The sequence below is a fragment of the Mastomys coucha genome, unplaced genomic scaffold, assembly GCF_008632895.1.
Source record: "Mastomys coucha isolate ucsf_1 unplaced genomic scaffold, UCSF_Mcou_1 pScaffold20, whole genome shotgun sequence".
Taxonomy (NCBI): Eukaryota; Metazoa; Chordata; class Mammalia; order Rodentia; family Muridae; genus Mastomys; species Mastomys coucha.
This window is the reverse complement of record NW_022196903.1, coordinates 77,404,029-77,424,081: the sequence shown is the minus strand read 5'-3', so window position 1 is coordinate 77,424,081 and position 20,053 is coordinate 77,404,029. Positions and strand designations below refer to the sequence as shown.

General features: G+C 42.8%; 1 protein-coding gene across 2 annotated transcripts in view; it reads right to left on the bottom strand.

Moving 5' to 3' along the window:
• Znf638 (zinc finger protein 638) overlaps nt 1–20,053 on the bottom strand; it is a 141,515-nt gene that overhangs the window by 97,811 nt on the left and 23,651 nt on the right. The window contains exon 1 of one of the 2 annotated variants that reach the window (XM_031382331.1): nt 1,816–1,956. The exons of the other annotated variant lie outside the window; for it this stretch is intronic. The gene's annotated coding sequence lies outside the window, so the exon portion shown is untranslated. Of the gene's footprint in view, nt 1–1,815; nt 1,957–20,053 lie in introns of those variants that run through there. 2 annotated transcript variants of the gene reach the window in all.

Below are 20,053 nucleotides of genomic sequence, written 5' to 3'. Positions count from 1 at the left end.
AAAAAAAAATATATATATATATATATATATATATATATGATAAAACTAAAAACTAACTTGGCAGTGGTGGTATACACCTTTAATCCCAGCACTTGGGAGGCCAAAGCAGCCTGATTTGAGTTTGAGGCCAGCCTGGTCTACAGAGTGAGTTCCAGGACAGCCAGGGCTATACAGAGAAACCCTGTCTCAAACAAAACAAAACAAAACAAAAACAAAAACAAAAACAAGCAAACAAACAAAAACTAAAATAATAAAAAAATAAATAAAGCCATTGTACTGGCTACTTTTTGTAACCTTGTTGCAAGCTAGAGTTGTTGTAGAGGAGGGAACTTCACCTGAGAAAACACCTTCACTCCATAAGATTTGGCCATAAGGCAGTTTTTAAAATTATTGATCAATACGGGGAGGGCCTATCCCATTGTGATGGTACTATCCCTTCGATGATGAACAGCAAAATGGATGTGTAAGCCAAATAAGCCCTGTCCTCCCTAATGTGTTCTTTGGTCTTGGTGTTTATCTCAGCAATGAAAGCTCTTTAAGTCAATCATAAAGCCTATGCTGTGAGAACCGAGTAAATAGGAACATCTCAGAAAGACACCTGGCTTCAGAAGGTCATGAGTTCAAGTCCCAGCAACCACATGGTGGCTCACAACCACCCATAATGAGGCCTGACGCCCTCGTCTGGTGCGTCTGAAGACAGCTACAGTGTACTTACACATAATAAATAAATAAATTTTTTAAAAAAATAATGATGGCAGACTGAAAGCACACATCTCAGTCTCATATTTAAAAAAAAAAAAAAGAAAGAAAGAAACTTTGGAAAAGTGGTGGAACTCTTGCCACTCCAGAAGGGAGAGGTTAATTAACATTCGTCAAACCACAGGGTGAGAACCAACCTGCAGGTGAGGACACATTCTGCAGGGCGGACCTTTGCCCACCTTCAGACAAGGTTAGTCCTTGCCACCTCATTCCCTGAAGACCACATTGTGTCTAACAGCTGCTGCCCTGAAAATTGTATAAAAGCTCATTGAACAAGCTATGCAGGGTCGCCTCCTCTCCTTAGGATCTGGGACAGCCCCAGTGCACTGGAACAATAAAAATCCTCTTGCTTGTTGCATCAATCAGGCTCCACATGGTTCACTCAGGGAGTCTCCGGTAAGCTAACGGTAAGCTAAGGCTCCACAGGGTCTTACGATGCCACAACAACTATGAAATGGCCAGTCCCTTTAGTGACCCTCTTTTTTAATACAGAGGCTTCAGCCCTAACTAAGCCTTCAAATGGTAACAGTCTGAGTTGACATCCTGAAAGCAGGAGTGCAAGAAACAGCAAAGAGTTATACAGTGAAGTTAATCCTAAATTCTTGACTCCACGGAAACAGTCTATTAGTGACTCTCCTACAGCTATGACAGTCAAATGTTAAACCCAAGACAAACAGCTGAGGTGCCTATTTAACATCAAAGTGTAACTAGTCTCCAGGTTTTCCCAACATCCCCCAGTCCCTACCTGTTATAGGGTATGGTTCACATACTGTGCCCTCTACCCTGACCTTGCCAACCCCAGGGCTAGCAGACCCTTCCCCTCAAAGCTCTTTTCTATACATCAGGACATTTGGTTATCTGCCCCTTTTGTATTTTGGCCTCTTGGCTGTTGCACCCAATTCACCGCCCCTTCTCCCCAAATGGCCCAGCTCAGTCTGGTCATGTCCACTCTAGACTCTCCCAGATGTCCCCAGATGTCTTAGTATGGAGTTCTCTAGAGTCACAGAACTTATGGAATGTCTCTCTATATTAAGGAAATTTATTGTAATGACTTACAGTCTGCAGTCCAACTAACCCAACATTGGGTAGAGGAGGATGTCCAAGAACCTAGTACTTGCTCAGTCCCACGAAGCTAGTTGTTTCAGCTGGTCTTCTGTATAAACTGGAATCTTGAAGAAGTGGGTTCCAACAGATGTGCTGGCAAGTAAATGCAAGCAGTTTAAGGAGAGTTGAGCCTTCCTTCATTCAATGTCCTTATGTAGGCCTCCAGCAGAAGGTGTGGCCCACATTAAGGTGTGTACCACCATGCCTGGATCTGGGACTTGCTTTGTCCCAGCCTGATCTTGAACTCAGAGATCTCCTTGCCTCAGTCTCCTGGGATTAAAGGTGTGTACTAGCTTGCACGGGCCTAAGCTTTTCATAGCTACTATGCCTCAAGATCTCCATGCCAAGATCTAAGTCAGAAACTTGTGTCTTCCAGCCTCAAGATCTAAATCACGTGCTCACTTCGGCAGCACATATACTAAAATTGGAACGATACAGAGAAGATTAGGAAAAAAAAAAAGATCTAAATCACGGGTAAGCCCTCCAATTCTGGATTGTAGTTCATTCCAGATATAGTCAAGTTGACCACCAGGAATAGCCATTAAACTTCCTCTACCTGCATTCTCCATGTTATCCACAATGGAGATAAACTTCTCTTTTGCCATACCCAGGAGCAGTTATGTTCTTTCCTTTTTTTATTCATCTGTTGCTAAAACCTGGGAGTGGCTTAAATAAGTTCCCTCCCCAAGGAGTTTGGACTCTCCAAACCAAGCTGCTGATCTGACTCTCCTAAGGTAAGGATCGTTTGTTTGATTCTAGTTCTTCTCTTCAGCAGCTTCTCCATTCCACCTTAACTAATGATTTTTCTCTTCTCACCTACTCAGTAAGTGTCCTCTCTCCCTACTATGGCCTTTTGGGCCACCCCCACCACATGAGCACTCACCTCCTATGTCCTTTTGGGCTGCCCATCATGTGAGTATTTCCCTATTACTATCTTGTGGGTTCTACCATGTGGGCAATTCTCTAGCTGTTTTCTCCTCTAACTGCTCTAACCACTTGTGACTCTCCTACTGGACATCACTCCAGAACCCCCTGCTTTGTCTACTTTTATTACAAAGGTCACACCAGTGTGCTAGGAAGCTTCCTCTTACCCTACCAGGCCTCCATCACATAGAAAGGGATGTCTCTCTGTGATTTAGGACATTTTTCTCAAACAAATCTCTCAGTCTGCTTGGGATTGCCTTGGACTGAAATTCTTGTTACAAGGATAACTTACCCCACTCTGCTCCATCATGGCTCCTCAGCTCCTTCCTCTAATTTCCTCACCTCCTGCTTAGAGCTGCCTATATGCTCCAGGGTCTGCAACTCTTTCCATGACCTCTTCCCATTGGAGCTACCTGTTCTATCTCTCCTTGTACCCTCTGAAGCCCATACATTACACATTTCTTTGCATCTCCCTAGGAGCTGCCTGCCAAACCTCAAAGCTCTTCTGTGTCCTTGTGACTTCTACAATGTTAAAACCCTCTCTCGGGTATAGGTCCTGCCTATTCCTCCTTGTCCATTACTGGCTACATTGTCCTCTGTCACTTAGCTGCCTAACCCTCCTTACGGCAGAATTCTTTTTTGTGACCCTTCTTCATGTTTACTCCTTGGATTCAATTCTTCCTCAGACTCATTTTCTTTCTTTTTTTTTCTTTCTTTCTTTTTTTTTTCTGAGACAGGGTTTCTCTGTGCAGTCCTGGCTGTCCTGGAACTCACTCTGTAGACCAGGCTGGCCTTGAACTCAGAAATACACCTGCCTCTGCCTCCCAAGTGCTGGGATTAAAGGCATGCTCCACTACTACCCGGCATCAAGAAATCTTTTAAGACTACTGTGTAAACAGTCTTAATCTCTGGATTGATTTGTAAATTTGTTGGGTGTGGCTAAAGGATCTATAAAATCTCTAACAAATTTGGCTTTAAATTTATAACAAAAGGCTTACAGTTAAAAACCATGCATAGGAATTTTAATTTGATAACATCCTATATACATGTTGTTCAATTCTGCTTTAGAGTCTATTTGCAACTTGGAAAACATGTGTAAAAGAACAACCATGTGACTTGTGGTCTTGGCTAATGACCTCATCAAAACATAAGGAGCCGAGGCCGGGTGGTGGTAGCCCCACTCCTTCAATCCCAGTGCTTGGGAGGCAGAGGCAGAGGCAGGCAGATTTCTGAGTTTCAGGCCAGCCTGATCTATAGAGTGGGTTCCAGGATAGCCAGGGCTACACAGAGAAACTCTGTCTGGAAAAACAACAATAACAAAACTATAAATAAATAAATAAATAAATAAATAAACAAACAAACAAATAAATAAGATATAAGCAGCCACATGACTGGCATCTATCTTTACTGAGGTTCAATAATACATATCCTGTGACTCACCACCTTAAGATGTCTACATGGTATACAACAATTATAAAACTTATCAGTCCTACAGAGAGTGCTTTCTTATTCATCCTTGTAACACTTTTTAGACTAAGGAAGCCATAACAAGTCTCCAAAATATTTTAGATTAATATGAATTTTTGCATGATGATAAAAATTTGAAGTAATATTTGACATAACATACTATACATGTGATTCAACTCTGGTTTACAATATACTCTACATGATAATAAAATTTTAGGGTTATAAAGGTCTATTTTGATTAACAAAAGCTGACTTAGAAATTTACACCTAAGAACTTATGTCTTGGGTCAGTGAATGGTGGCACATGCCTTTAATCCCAGCACTTGGGAGGCAGAGGCAGGTGGATTTTTGAGTTCAAGGCCAGCCTGGTCTACAGAGTGAGTCCCAGGACAGCCAGGGCTATACAGAGAAACCCGGTCACAAAAAAAAAAAAAAAAAAAAAAAACCAAAAAACAAAACAACAACAACAAAAAAAACTTATGTCTTTGTTAATTGTTCAACACCAAACTTATAGAAAATTTAGAGGGGGCTGGCAAGATGGCTCAGTGGGTAGGAGCACTGACTGCTCTTCTGAAGGTCCTAAGTTCGGATCCCAACAACCACATATTGGCTCACATCCACCTGTAATAAGATCTGACACTTTTCTTGTATGTCTGAAGACAGTTAAAGTGAATTACGCCGGACCAAGCGGACCAACAGAGGTCCTGAGTTCAATTCCCAGCAGCCACACACATGATAGCTCACAGCCAACTGTACAGCTATAAATAAAATAAATCTTAAAAAAAAAAGAAAAGAAAAGAAAATTTAGATAAGTAACAAAATATGCTTGATAAATAAGTTATGTGTTAGCATTCTGTCTAAACTCCACCCCACAGCATACCTGGAAACAACCAGGTATGCTCCTCCCAACATTTACCTGGCAACAGCCAGGTAGGCCTGACCCACTATAAAAGGGGCTGCTTGCCCCCTCCCCCCTTTCTTGCCTCTCTCTTGCTCTCTTGCTGTTTGGCTCCCCCTTACCCTCTTACTCCCCCTCTTTCCCCATTACCTTCCCCCCTCTCTCTCCGATACATGTTCGTGGCCTGCTTCTATTCTCCTATTCTCTCTCTCTGCCTTTCTCTGACTCTACTACCCTCTTAACTCCCCTCCCCATGCCCTGAATAAACTTTATTGTATACTATACCATCATGTGGCTGGTCCCTCAGGCAGGATGCCTCGGCATGGGCCCACTGAGGCACTCCTTTCACACCCCCATAGAACCTATCTTATACCTAACAAAGATGAAGCTGCAAAATACTAATATTATAAAAGCAACTAACTTATTATAAACTGTTAAAGACTAAGACATGCAAGTTAATAGTCACTTTATAAATAATCAAATTCTTTAATGTGTTTAGAACTATCTTATATAGTCGGGCTACTTACTGATGTAATTAATTACAGGAATAAACTTTATTTAGACTTCTGTATATGTTTTCAAAGTTAAGCCTAAAGCAAGTAAATAAATCAGATATAGATTGGACCTCAAGCTCTGCTAAGTATATCATCTAAAATGTTTAATAAAAAAGCTTTTTATGATAGACATGGCAGCTCATGACCTCACCCTTAATCGCAACAAAGATGATGATGGGCGTGGAAGAACACCATCTGGAGCTATTAACCCAGCTCTGGTGAGCACTGGCTACTATTATCATAGTCACAAACTCAACATTTTAAATTCCCTTTGGTTGTCTTCTAAGTGTTTTTTTTTTTTAAAAAAACTTCTGTCTAATCTATATACAAACAGCCTTCTGGATACAGGAAGAGTGTTAATGCTTTTAATCAAAGTCATTTTTAGGTCCCCAACAATTATGTCCCAATATTAGCAGGAAGTAGTTATAGAAGATTATGTTACCCCCTATCATTAGCAACAAAAAGCTGAGGAGTTAAGCTTCAAACCCAAGACAAAGGGCTCAGGTGCCTATTTACAAAATCAAAATGGACCAGCTCTCCAAGCTTGGCTAGCATCCCTCAGTCCCTATCTGTTACAAGATAGGGCTCTTATACCACACTCCCCCTCTTCCCTGAATTCCAAAACAATCTAGCTTTGCCTCTATTATGTGGCCAGTCTCTATTAGTGGCCAGTCTTATGCAGATCTATAATGAAAAGGGGCTTGCTGACCAAGGAAAAATACAAAAGGAAGTGTAAACAGATTAAAGAAAAAACAGATGTTTGGTGAAAGAGAGTGGTGACCTCAGAGCAGGATCCCATCCAGCTGAACTTCCAACTTGTAAACAGAAATTAAAGAAAAGCTTAGGACCAGGTGTGGGGTGGGGGTGCACACCTTTAATCCCAGTACTTGGAAGGCAGAGCCTGGTAGACCTATAACTTCAAGGCCAGCCTTGTCTATAAACTGAGTTTTAGAATAGTCAAACTTAGGGAATGGAGGAAAAAAATAAAAACATTGAAGACAGAAAACTAATGAAAATCTAAGTGAAAAAAGGGTATGGAATCTCCCTTCTCAATTAAGACATGTGTCAGGAGTGTCCCTGCATGGAGTTCTAGAGATACCATTGTGTGAAGCTGAAGCCTGGATTGCCTTGGAGATGCCTGAGCCAGGGGTTACCTGCTGTAGAAAGCTGCTAACAGGGAGTGGAACCAGCCCAGGAGAAAGAAGTGTGTTTTAGTCAGTAAAGCTGAGAGGAATTGGAGACCTGGAGAGCATTTTGACATTAGCTATGAAGATACAGAGTTTGGAGTTTGCCCAGCTGGTTTTCCATCTTATTTTAGTCCAATATTTCCTTACCATGGAGCCTTTCCTCCTTTTTGGAACGCTAATGTGTGTTCTTTGCCACTGTGTTTTGGAAGTATGCATATTCAAAGCAAGCCTGTGCTTCATTACAGACTTAGCTAAAGGCCTACCCAGATAATTATGTAAATCCATGTCTCAAAAATTATGGAAGGCTGGGCATGCAGTAGGAAGAGCACTTCTCTGACATATTCGAGGCCCTGGGTTTAATCCCAAAGACTGCATAAACAAAGCAAGCCTTTCTTTGGAGACTGTTCTATCCTCCCAAGGATCCTGGCTTTGCTAAAAATTCCTACTGCATAGGAGCCTGTCTTACTATGCACTATTTCAATCCTGGGACTTACACTAACCAGATCCAAGCAGGAGACTGATGACTGATCCAGCACCTACCACCAATCTCTTCTGGAGGGATGGGTTTTACCCTGCCTGAAACTGACCTGCAGTTTCACGAACCGGGTTCTGCCTCAACTTAAGGGAGAAAGGGGACTGGAAACACAGAGTTCGAGAACAAAAGGACACCGGAGCCAAGTTGAGGGTTTCCAATCAAGGCTCTCCTTTACTTTGGGGGTTCAGCATTTATATACAAGAGAGCATAACTGAATCTCTAGGTTACAACAACATTTGAATAACATAAGGAATTCGGGAGGAATCAGGAAGAGTCGGAAAGGGAAGCGGGCTGCTGGGCTGAAAGTGGAGGCTCGGCATCCTGCAGGTCTCAGCTCCGGGGAATGGCTGGAGGCGCCTTCCACAGTGGGGGAGGAGGTCAACAACCGATGTCCTCAGGCTGTATACGTGCCAGACAGCAGGCGTAGCTTCCTCTGTAATTCTCGAAGGTGGAACTCATAGTAGTGAGTCTTTGGTTCAGGCACAGAAGGCGTGAGTTGAGTCTGCAGTGGCAAGCCCCGATGTCTTGCAGCTGAGGAACCCCAACATCTCACCCTTGTGTATTATATGAAAGCAGGGTTAAGGCCATATCAATGGACACAGCTTTGCACGTGGATTTTTACGGTGCTTAGTCAGAATTAACCTGGGTATTTGTTATCTCTGGCAGACATCTTTACCCATCATCAAGGTCATGTGCAGCTAGTTTGATTCTACAAACTGGGCTCTTTTCGTGTTTTTTCCAAAACACAGCCTCTCGGCGCGTGCCTCTGTCTTAGGTGGATATCCGCTAGGATTGTGGACCACAGGTTTCTGAAATGCACCATTCGCCCATGCAGCTAGCGCCAAGATATGCCTCAAATACCTGCAAAGTCCTAGACCACAAGTCTCTCTGGAGTCCATTCTTTCTGAAGTCCATTTGAAGCAGTGCCTGCAGCCATTGTGCTCGGGGATGGGTGTAGCCTCCTGACTTCAATTGTAAATTACCAGTTCAGACTCAGGGAACCTAGAGAGCAGGGCTCAGGGTTTGGCTGGTAACCTCGGGATGTACCAGCCTTTGGAATGTAAAAACTAAAACATTCAGGCTTTAGCTCCGGGCATGAGCAAATGAGTTTGAATTGTTCTTTTTAATTTCACGAGAGTAAGCAGGCATTTCCAGAATGACAGAAAAAAGGCTGTCAGCTAAAAAACAAAAAAGAAACAGAAAAAGGAAAAAGCAAAAACAAAAAGCAAAAAAGTGCGTTTAAGCACGTTTACTAAGAGGGTTGTGGCTCTGAGTCCACTTGGCGAATTAATCTTTCTGGGAGCCAGCGTGCTCCGTCCTCTTTCCGGGAAAATATACACACAGACCCTCGGCCCCAGATCAAAACAGGATCTGGCCCACTCCAGGCATTTGTGAGCAGTCCTTCCAGCGTACCATGGCATAAGAATTTGAAGTACTAGGATGCCAATGTCTGTCTGCTGCGGACTGGCCATTGATGTCCGTCTGCAAAAAATTCAAAATAAAAAGCACAAAGGCAAGGTGTGCCTTTGGAGATCTCAGAGGGAACATATTCCCCCCCTTTTGTTTTCAAAAATCCAGTTTTTAAGTGTGCGATGTGCTCGCTCAACAATATCCTGTCCCATAGGATTATATGGGATGCCAGTTTTACGAATAATGCCAAAATCCTTGCAAAAAGAAATAAAATTTTTGCCAGCGTAAGCTGGTTCATTGTCTGTCTTAATTGTTTTGGGCGTACCCATAACACTGAATGCTTTTAAACAATGATCAATAACATTTCTGGAGGCTTCTCCTGTTTGCCGGGAAGCAAATACAAATCCTGAACAAGTATCAATACAGACATGTATATATTTAAGCTTTCCAAATTCTGCATAATGGGTTATATCCATTTGCCAGATATGATTTGGTATCAGGCCTCTTGGATTTACCCCTAAATGCGCTATTGGAGTTAGAACAATGCACTTAGGGCATCGTTTAACAATCATTCTTGCGTGTTCTTTGGAAATTTTGTGTTTAAGTCTCAGAGTTTGGCTAGATAAATGAAATTTATCGTGATCCTGTTTTGCTAATACCACAGGATCTGGATTCAACGCCTCTCCTACCAAGGCTTTGTCAATAAGATTATTGCCTTTGGCTAATGGCCCAGACAGGCCAGAATGAGCCCGTATATGACCAATATAAAATTGATTTTTTCGTGCAAGAATGATATTTTGCAGTTGAGAAAATAAGGACCCTGCTGTAGTATTAAAGTTAAATGTACCGCAAGTTTCCAGTAAGGGAACTGACTGTGCCAAGTACAGACTATCAGTGAAGAGATTGAAGGCACCAGTCATGGCCTAAAACACCTTTAATACTGCTGTTAATTCAGCAAACTGAGCTGAAAGACCAGGAGTTTCTATAACCACCTGTTGACCATTAATGAGATATCCAGCCTTTCCCTTTGATGAGCCATCGGTAAATACCGCAAGGGCATTGTTTAAGGGTTGCCAAGCCGTTATTATTGGAAATATCACTTCATGTACATTTAAAAACTTTATTAGCTTGTCCTGGGGATAATGATTATCTATAGTTCCTTGAAATCCTATCTGAGCAAGCAACCATTCTGTGCTGTGTTGTCTTAGCCAGGAGTCTTGCTCCAAAGTAAAAGGCTAAATGATAACATCTGGTTCCTTACCAAAATAAGTTAGTGCTTGCTTTCTACCAAGTACCATTATTTGTGCAACAGCTTCATAGTATGGCAAGATATTATGTTTAGGAGACACCTTGAATGGATCCACATAAGAGGTGCCTTCTGCCATAATAATGCAGTAGGGGCATGAGTTGTATTGAAAATTAATAAATGCAAGGGTAAAGAATAAGCTATGTAAGTAATGAATTGATTCTCAATAGCTTTTTCTACCTGCTGTAAAGCAGTTATTCCTTCTTTAGTTAAAGATCTAGGAGAGTTTGGATCAGAATTACCTCTAAGAATATCAAATAAGGGCTTCAAGTTTCCTGTAGTGAGTTTTAGGTAGGGACGAAGCCAATTGATATCACCTAATAATTTCTGAAAATCATTTAAGGTCCTCAAATTGTCTCTACGAATGACTATCTTTTGAGGAATAACAGCATGATCCGTAAGTGTTAAATCCTAGGTAATTATACGGATCTTGAGTTTGCACCTTTTCTGGGGCTATTTATAGTCCCCTTTCATTAAAGGCAATTTTTAAATCCTTAAAACATAAAAGCACATCTTGAGGAACTTTCCCTGCTATTAAGACATCATCTGTGAAGTGGGCAATATATATCATTGGCCACTTCTTTCTTATAGGATCAATGACCTGTGCTACAAATTTTTGGCATAACACAGGGCTGTTTGCCATTCCTTGGGGAAGGACTGTCCATTGTTATCTTTTCATAGGTTCTTTAAAATTTACAGATGAAAGACTAAAAGCAAACCTCTCACAATCCTCAGGGTGCAAAGGGATGGCAAAGAAACAATCCTTTAAATCCATAACTATCTTGTAAAATCCTTTTGGAATTGCTACTGGTATGGCAATCCTGTTTGTAATGTTCCCATCAAAACCATAGTTTCATTAACCTTTCTCAGATCTTGTATTAGTCTCCATTTATTTGATTTTTTCTTTATCACAAATATAGGCATTTTCCATGGGGAATTCGATTCCCTCAGATGTCCTGCTTCTAATTGTTCCGGTACTAATAAAGAAGCAGCTTCTATCTTTTCTTGAGATAGGGATCACTGGTCAACCCACACTGGAATATTATTAATCCACTGAATTTTATCTGCATGGGGTACAGGCAGGACCGTGGTCCCTATAGAAAATACTTTGAACCTTTACTATCTGAATGAGGCTTAGGGCCTCCAGATGTTCTAACTTCCTGTTTTGACCTCTGCCTTTCAGCTAGTTCGTTAGAGCTGCACAAGACAAGACCCATCTGTGACAACAGATCTCTCCCCCACAGAGTAACAGGGAGGTTAGACATGACATATGGTTGGATCTGCCCTGAATTACCTTCCTCATCCCTCCAGGTTAGGAGCTTAGAGCTTCACTTTGGGTTGTTGGCATAACCAATCCCTTGGAGATGAGTTATGGATTCAGTCAGAGCCCAAGTTAAGAGCCAGTTCTGACCTCTGATAATAGTTACATCTGCCTCAGTGTCTATTAAACCCTCAAAACTTTTTCCTTCAATAACCAATTTAAGATTAGGTCTTTTATTAGTGATATATTGTACCCAGTATACATCAGAAGAATCAAAACAACTCTGTCCTTCCTCGATATTAAGGGGACTAGAAAGCATTGGATACAGAGGGACTAAGATAAGTTGAGCAATCTTTTGATAAGCAGGTACTGTAATAACACCCTTAGGCGAGGAAGCCATGATCTTAATTTCTCCTTGATAATCTCGGTCAATAGCACCTGGATAGATCTGTAATCCATCCACAATCGAGCTACACCTTCCAATAATAAATCCCCAAGTCTCTGTGGGCAAAGGCCCAAAAATTCCGGTTGGCAGAGTTTGAACTCCCATTTCTGGCGTTAGTACTATGTGGCAGGTGGAATACAGGTCCACTCCTGCACTTCCTGGGCTTGCCCTGAAAATTTCCAAGACGGATTTTCTTGGCTGGGTAACTGGCTCGTGAGCCCGTATGCTGCCTGTTGCTTTAAAAAGGGGGCCCGGGGCTGGCCCCTCCACCTGTTTCCCCACTGGATATTATCTAGAAAGCCTTTTTTAGATCTACAATCTCTAGCCCAGTGCTTCCCTCTCCTGCACCGAGGACAGACCCTCGGGGCAGCACCTGCCTTCTCCTGCTGCCTGCTTGTGGCTCCTTTCCTTCTAGGGCAATCATTTTTAAAATGATTCATACTTCCACATGTGAAACATCGTCCATTTTTCTGCCTCTGTATCAGGATCTCTCCACCTGAAGTTCCCTGCCATGCAGCCGTCATAGCCAGACCTTGATTATTGAGAGGTCCGATATCTGCACAAAGGCGAATATATTCAAATAAATCCATTCGACCCTTGTGTGGCTGAATAGCTGCTCTGCAAACTGCATTAGCATTCTCATAGGCCAGCTGTGTAATAAGCAGACTGTCCGTATGAGATTCTCCAAGAATTCTATTCGCGGCTTGTTGTAACCTGGCCACGAAATTTTGGAAAGGCTCCTCTGGACCCTGTTGGATGCCAGCTATGCCTCCACTAACCTCACCTAGCATAGGTAATTGAATCCAAGCCTTTTTTGCTGCTACCGCAACCTGTGTATATACCCCAGGAGGATAATCGATCTGTCTTGCATTTCCTTGATACTGCCCTTCTCCCAGAAGCATGTCCAAATCCCATTCTGGGTTGCCTGTCTGAGTATTCTGCGCCACCCTCTTTTTGCTGATCTCTCGCCATTCTGAATTCCAAAGCAGGAAATCCCCTGCCGTCAGTGTGGCTTTACATAAGGTTCTCCGATCTTGAGGAGTTAAATATAACTCTGTAATATTGTCCAAAAGTGCCTGCGTATACACGGCATTTGGACCATATTGAGCCACTGCTTTCCCTAGATCTTTGATCACCTTAAAATCCAAGGTCTGATATTGTCTATGTCTTTCGTTCTGCTGATCAAATCGTTCCATTACTGGAAACACTAGTACTCCTGAAGTGTCCTGCCCATTTTCACTAGCCTGAGAATTTGCTCTCCCTGAAGACGAACGGCCTGTCTCCAGATGGCTGTCCTTTCTTTTGCCTGATACTGCCTTCAATTCATTCAACTCATTAGTCAATTTCTGCAACTTGATTTCAAACTCCAGTTTACTTAACTGCAAGTCTCCCTGAGCCTTTTCTTCTATCCTAGTGGACCTAGAGGGAGCGGGTAACTTGTAGAAACGCCGCTCCTTTCCACGAGACCTAGTAGGTTCGCTTTCTGAAAAAGCATTCTGATCCTCTTGGCTTTCTGTATCTGTGTTTCGAGAGCTCCATTCACTTTCTGACTCTGTCTGTTTTTCCTCTAAAATTTCCTCTACAAGTCCCCAAAGGTGGAGAATAAATCTTTCCACCCTATTATTTCTCAGAGCTCTCCCAATTTTTTCCAAAGTATTCTTATCTAGCTCTCTTTCTCCTTGGAACCATGGGCAGTGAGTTTCTATCTCATCTGCGAGATTTTTTAATGCATCCTTTTCAACCCTGATTCCTTTTGTTATGAGCAACTTTTTTACATTTAATACCGCTGCTTTCACCTCATTCGAACTCATTTTTGCCGTTAAGCTCCTAGGTGAAATTAAACGCTGGGTCAGCGTAAACTCCGCCTAGACCCGTACACTTCTTGCACACACAATTCTACAATATTAAAATAAGGCTAGCGCTAGCATTGAAAATATCTACCGTGCAGAGTGGTGTACGTCCTTTTACCTTTGCCTTCTGAATTCTTTTAGGCAGGGCCCTGCTTCTTAACGGTGTCTCCTTCTATCCTCCGTATTCGAGCTCCACCTTGGGCACCATTATGAAACTGACCCGCAGTTTCACGAACCGGGTTCTGCCTCGACCAAAGGGAGAAAGGCGACAGGAAACACAGAGTTCGAGAAGAAAAGGACACCGGAGCCAAGTTGAGGGTTTCCAATCAAGGCTCTCCTTTACTTTGGGGGTTCGGCATTTATATACAAGAGAGCATAGCTGAATCTCTAGGTTACAATGACATTTGAATAACATAAGGAATTCGGGAGGAGTCAGAAAGAGTCGGAAAGGGAAGCGGGCTGCTGGGCTGAAAGTGGAGGCTCGGCATCCCGCAGGTCTCAGCTCCGGGTAGTGGCTGGAGGCGCCTTCCACAGTGGGGGAGGAGGTCAACAACCGATGTCCTCAGGCTGTATACGTGCCAGCCAGCAGGCATAGCTTCCTCTGTAATCCTCGAAGGTGGAACTTGGTTCAGGCACAGAAGGCATGAGTTGAGTCTGCAGTGGCAAGCCCCGATGTCTTGCAGCTTAGGGACCCCAACACCTGCCTAGTACAACTCTATGACAGTGCTTGTGGACATTGCTATCCTATATGACAATGAGGTGGAAGCTGGTCCAGGAAGACCTGCATATGAGCAGCACTATCTCCTGTGAGCACTCATGGCTGTTCATGACTGATCTCTACTTCTCCAGAGATTCCCTGAGGGACTGAAAAGGGAGCAGTAGGCTACTGCTGAAAGGCAGTGACCAAGGAGGAATTCAGGGTGAATAGACTACTAAGTCTGAGTGAGAAGGCCAGGCTGATTCCATGACAGGCTTCAAACTGTTAGTTAAGGAGACTAGGCCTAAATCTTTGTTTCCAAGAACTGGGTAATTCCAGACAAGTCCAGGCCTCAGAAGCTGCCCTGACACCTGGCCTGAGGTAAGGACAATGGGTCAACAACAATTTCCAGACCTCCCAAGCAAGTGTCCAGCCCCCACATCCCGGTAATGGAATGTCTGTGGAGATGGACCCAACAGATTAACATAGAGGTCACCTACCCCAGAATTCCCTAATGTGCTTTAAATCAGGCCTGCAAACTCACTTGGTTGTCTCTCTGTCTTGATCATGGGAGACCTCAGTGTGCTGGACCTCTGCAGAATACAATTGGCATTTTGTCTAGTCTCCACCCCACAGTTACCTAGCAACAGCCAGGTATGCCTGACTCACTATAAAAGGGGCTGTTTGTCCCCTCCTCTTTCTATTACCTCCTTGCTTTTGCTCTGTCCTCTTGCCCCTTCCCCTGTCTCTCCCATTCCCTCCCACTGATGCCCCCAACGTGCTCATGGCCAGCCTCTACTCCCTCACTCTCTCTCTCTCTTTTCCTTTCTCTGTCTCTACTCCCTCAACTCCCCTCCCCATTCCCTGAATAAAGTCTATTCTATACTATACCATCATGTGGCTGGTCCTTTGGGGAAAGGGATGCCTCAGCATGGGCCTACAGAGTCACTCTTCCCCCACACCTGACTACACACCCACCAAGCATAGACTTCTCTCCTTATCTTTTTATAAAACAACCAAAACACTCTGTGTTTACATAGTATTTGAGTCCAGGGTATCATTCTTTGGTGAGTCATGGACCCTTACATGAGGTGGCAGACAGGATGAGGAGGTACCCTCTGCTCCTGTTGCACAGTCTACTGAACTGAAGACTGGTTTGCAGCACCCAGTCTGCAAGACACTGAAGAGTAGGAACAACCACTGAGTGGACTTAAGCAGTTCTTCTACATGCAAAGTCAGAATAAGCTTACTAGAAAATAAACATCAGTTTCTCTAACTAAAAACAAACAAGCAAACAAAAAACCTTCAGATTTCAGAAAGGCAAACTTGAAAAGGCCAAAAGCTACCCACCAAGACGAAAGCCACAAACATGGAGAATTAAAGCTGTCTTCAAGGATGGAATAAAGGGAAAATTATTTCATTCAGAAATATATGCCAAGTATATGAAGTTTGATCCTAAGGGAAGTCTCAGAAATCTGGAGAAATTAAAGGAAGAAGCAGACAGCTTTGGTGTCCATGAGTTATGCCATAGGCCCCCAAGTTTACCTGGAACGGAGAATGACAGGTGCTTCAGGGGACAGAAACAAATATCAGGGGCTATTCTCAAAAACTACCCAAGGAAAGATATGGAAGTTTAATTGAGTCAGGCCATGGAGAAATTTGTTCCTTGGGGCATGATCAGAAACAACACAGAAGTCCAGCAAACAAACTTCAAGACTGACTGAAACCAAGAGATGCCTGGTTTGCATGAGAGACTGATAAAACACTGTTTATTTCAGAGTGAAGAGCTATCCATCACAGAAAACACAGACCTCACCAAACAGTGCAGACAAGTCACTGAAGAAGCACAGCCAGCCAGCCCCAGGGGAGAGGAGGAATCTGCCCAGCTGTCACATGTTTAACAACAAAAATTACAAGCCATGTAAAGAAGACATAAAATATGACTTGTGCAGAGGAAAAAGACAGCAGAGACCTGTTAAGGGATGAACTACTGGATTTTAGAAAAGACCTCACAGGAGCCATTATAAATATATTAAAAGAACTAAAGATACTTGCAATAAGAAGAGTCTTTTAAAATGAAGATAGCTGGGTGATGGCCTTTAGTCCCAGCACTGGGGAGGCAGAGACAGGCAGATCTATGTGCCTTATAAGTCAGTCTGGTCTACAAAATGATGTTTAGGATAGATAGGGTTACACAGAGAAACCCTATATAGACTGAAAGCTCTACCCTCAGAATTTTGAATTCAGTAATCTGGGACCTTGGTTGAGAATGATTACAAGAGTTAATCTAGGGCTGGTGAGATGGCTCAGCGGTTAAGAGCACTGACTACTCTTCCAGATGGTCCTGAGTTCAAATCCCAGCAACCACATGGAGGTTCACAACTATCTGTAATGGGATTTGATGCCCTCTTCTGGTGTGTCTGAAGACAGCTACAGTGTACTTAAATAACTTACATATAATAAATAAATAAATTTTTAAAAAAAGAGTTAATCTAGCCTCCTTTGAATTGTTTAAATATCTTGGTGGTAAGAAGCTATTTGTTTCCCCTGGTATCAATGCCAGCGTTTGTTTTTTCCATAATTAAATCAATTCCAAGAGGGAAAGTGCTTTCAGAGCATTTTAGGTTGAAACTGCCTTAAAATGCCAGGCCTAGCAATTAGAATGTTTTTATTTTATTTTATTTTATTTTATTTTATTTTATTTTATTTTATTTTATTTTATTTTATTTTATTGGTTTTTTGAGACAGGGTTTCTCTGTATAGCCCTGGCTGTCCTGGAACTCACCTCTGTAGACCAGGCTGGCCTCAACCTCAGAAATCTTCCAGCCTCTGCCTCCCAAGTGCTGGGATTAAAGGTGTGCAGTGAGCCACCACCGCCTGTCAGAATGCTTTATTTTTGAGCCTGTAGTTATTGATTCAAGAATTGGAAGGAAGCTAGTGAGAATGTTCCCAGGACTTTTTGCCAGAGTGATCTGAGAAATGCCATTCTCTTTGTACCCAGATTGCTAAGCTGGTAAGTCTTGGGCTTCAGATGGCCCTCTGATTACCAAATGCAGACAACCTGGTAGAAAGGAAAGGAGGACTTGAATGATTTCGCTGGAGACCTTAGATCCAATGATGCTGTCGTGTGAACTTCTAGGGAGCTATGTATCTATTCACCCTAGGTAGGGAACCAACAATAAATCAAAGATAATGACTGCACTAAATAAAGTCTAGCTTGGTGATAAATTTAATTAGGGAGCAAAAAATATCTCTACTACTACTACTACTACTACTACTACTACTACTACTACTACTACTACACACTCTTTATGAACCCTTTTTCTTAACAACCCTTAGCTGTTACTCTTGAGGAAAGGATGGGCCTCCTCTGTCCTAGAAACTGTCTATAAATCCTTGGAGAAGTACAGGGCCTTGTGAGCACCTCTAATGACAGAAAGCTTAAGAGCTCAGTCCTGTTCAAGTCTCCTTTGGTAATCACAGCTGCTAACAGTTCCAGAGGGTGGTAGTCATGGCCAGAGGACAGTGTTCCACAGCATATGCCAAAAGACAGAATCTCCATGTCTTTCCCTGTTCCATGTGTCAATCAACTCTCATTTTGCTTAAGCTGGCTTGAGTTGAAACTCAATAGTTCCAAGACACCACTAAAGAAGATTCTGTCCCCCGTACCACTGGTTATACATCTCTATGGACACAGCTAAGTTGCAATCACAAACAGTCTACCTAATGCTGACGCCTCCACAGAGACTAGCAAAATGAATGTTTCTCGAACCCCTGCTCCCCCAAAAGAGAAGAATGAATGTAGCAATATCACTGAGCCACTGCAGGCCTTTACTAGTCTGAAGCTCACCCTACTAGAATTCCTGATTGAAGATGATGCATATCTTTGTGTATATCAGGATCTCCATTGACATAATCAGAAAACATCCTGAATTTTATAATTAGTGATTGTACTGGCTTGGCTGGTTTTGTGTGTCAACTTGACACAGGCTGGAGTTATCACAGAGAAGAGAGGTTCAGTTGGGGAAATGCCTCCATGAGATCCAGCTGTGGGACATTTTCTCAATTAGTGATCATGGGTGGGAGGGCCCCTCGTGGGTGGTTCTATCCCTGGGCTGGTAGTCTTGGGTTCTATAAGAAAGTAAGCTGAGCAAGCCAGGGGAAGCAAGCTAGTAAGAAACATCTCTCCATGGCCTCTGCATCAGCTGCTTGAGTTCCAGTCCTGACTTCCTTTGGTGATGAACAGCAATGTGGAAGTGTAAGCTGAAGAAACCATTTCCTCCCCAACTTGCTTCTTGGTCATGATGTTCTTACAGGAATAGAAACCCTAACTAAGACAGTGAATTCTGACATTTAACCCTTGCAGGAAAGAACAAGCTTCCGTCCAACTCTCTGTATGTGAAAGGCTACAGCGACTGTCTTTAGTGCCCACAGAGTAACAGGAACAGAGGTCAATCACTAGCTTTGCTTGGCTCAAAAAGTTAAAAATTCTGTAAAGCTAAATTAAGAAAGGGGCACAGTCCCTCCTGCTTAGGTTGGACATAGGCAAATACAATTCAATAATGAACTGGTTTATAGTAGTCACAGTAGGAACAAAAGATTGATAAACGGCTCCTTTTGAACTAACAATGCCCTGAGACTGAGAGCAAAATGGAAGTCGTTCAGGAAATAAACCGGGGAAAAGCCCACTTCAAGGAAACAGACGTGGCACTCAGACTTCCTACTGATGACGGGTACACCCATTCTACTAATGACGGGTGCACCCATTCTACAAGGCAGACTAGTATAATAGAGTCTTCTGGGAATGGATCTGGCCTGACATAGTAAATGTGTGGCTAGGAACTGAGCCTAAAAATCGAAGCCTTCAATAGTCATTTAAACGCTCAGACTGGTAGTAGTGTCACTGAGCAAATCCTTGGTCCTGTATACCAGGCAGAAACACAAAGCCCTGAGTGTGCAATGGATGAAGAAGTCAGTGTGTTCACCTTCAGTATGTATTAGGCTACATGCAAACACCAAGAAGCAAGCACTCAGAAACCTTTATATTGCCTTGACAGAGAAGTTTTATGTCTGGGCTTTTCCTAGTATATTATTTTTACTGCATTTTATAAAAATATTGGTCTGTGGGCTGGGGAGATAGCTCATGAGTGCTTGCTGTTCAAACCTGAGGACTTGATTTCAATCTCCAGTGCCTCCAGAAAGAAATAAGCACATAAATAAATAGAAGCTAGATATAGTAGCATGCACTTGTAAATACCAGCGCTCAGCATTGTGGAGGCAAAGACAAGTATATCCCCTGGATTGTCTAGTCAGCCAGCCTAGCCTAAACAGGCAAGTCACAGGCTAGTGAGAGACTGTCTCAAAAAACCGTGGCCAACAACTCCCAAGAAATAACAGTAAAAATTGTTATCTGTCTTCCACACATATCACATTCACTCACATACAAGTGCATAAATACATACTAGCATGCATATACATTTGTCTGGACTGACATTTTTTAAAAATATTTTCTTGGGGGCCTGTCTGATGCAAGATGAGAAACTGGTCAGACCAAAGACGAGCACAGGCTGAGATGTTGGCAATGAGGACACTAAGAAATGGAATAACTGCCAGGCAGTGGTGACGCACACCTTTAATCCCAGCACTTGGGAGGCAG